This window comes from Mizuhopecten yessoensis, unplaced genomic scaffold, assembly GCF_002113885.1.
Source record: "Mizuhopecten yessoensis strain PY_sf001 unplaced genomic scaffold, ASM211388v2 hete_35884950, whole genome shotgun sequence".
In the NCBI taxonomy this organism is placed as follows: domain Eukaryota; kingdom Metazoa; phylum Mollusca; class Bivalvia; order Pectinida; family Pectinidae; genus Mizuhopecten; species Mizuhopecten yessoensis.
Genome location: NW_018480792.1, coordinates 1 through 1191, shown reverse-complemented (window position 1 = coordinate 1191; position 1191 = coordinate 1). Strand labels below are relative to the sequence as shown.

General features: G+C 39.0%; 1 long non-coding RNA gene across 1 annotated transcript; it reads left to right on the top strand.

Moving 5' to 3' along the window:
• The first annotated feature begins 196 nt into the window (after positions 1-196).
• Positions 197-1184, top strand: LOC110443972. The gene is made up of 3 exons (XR_002462167.1): positions 197-214; positions 480-656; positions 1080-1184. It is a non-coding gene; the product is annotated as an uncharacterized LOC110443972 (long non-coding RNA).
• Positions 1185-1191: the final 7 nt, after the last annotated feature.

Here is a 1191-nt window from a genome sequence, read left to right as displayed (position 1 = left end):
GGTTAGTTCAACACGGTCAAACAGGGACATGACTATGATACTGAGTCTAGTTCTACATGATCAAACATATATTTGACTATGACCTGAGGATAGTTTGACATGGTCAAATATAGACATGACCATGGTAGGATTCTAAGATGGTCAAATGGGGACTTTACTTTGACCCTGAGGTTCATTCTGCATAATCAAACATAGATTTGACTATGATCCTGAGGTTAGTTCACCCTGATCAAACATAGATTTGACTATGATCCTGAGGTAAGTTGTTCAATATTTGTAGAAATTTTGTTAATTTTCTTCAACTAATCAGGATGACATTTTAATGACTTGTGTATTGAAATGATGTTAGGTTTCTGAACCTGAGCCAATATGATGTAAAACATTTGGGTTATGTTTCGGAACCTGAGCCATTATGATGTAAAACATTTTAAAGTTTCGAAAAACGAGTTCCCAAACAGGATGCATGGTTTGTATTGTAGGGAGATTACGTTCGCCTGTGGGTCCCAGAGTTAGAGAAAGTGAAGGGTGGGGCAGTCCACACTGTGTGGACACTCAATCCTGCCACCCTGTCCAGTGCTGAGGTATCCCTAGGAGAAACCTACCCAAATCCTATTGTGGTGGCTCCAGAATGGAGTAGGCACATTGGCAAATCAAAGGTAACCATACTGCAGCTTAAGTCTACCCTGCTGTTTAAATAATTACAAGTATGTAGGGAAGAAACATGGAAACGGCTACATCTACTGATAATAACTTGTTGGATTGTTCATGAAGATAGTTCCTGGATTTGGGTTTCATTTGTAGTGTCTTAATCAAATAAGGTTGGTAATGTGTTTTGTTGATACTGTACTGGCAATGCATGTGTCTGACAGATTCTGTGATGCTGATGCTGGCAATGATACATCAGTGATCTATTTTGACAAATGAAACATTTCTACAAGTCCTGTTCTAATTCAATTCAGTATTTCAATTGAACCTCTCCCTGGATATCTTAAGCTATGAGTCTCCTTAGTGTTAACCTTCACAAATATCACATACAATATGTAACAGCTACGTATACTCCAGTACTTCTTTTTCCACAGGGAGGAGGAGCACGAGGAGGAGGAAGTGGTAGACCTTCTACACAGAAACAGAACAGGGGGATAGACTTCTACTTCAAAGGATCTCAGTAGAAATATATATAACATCTACAGG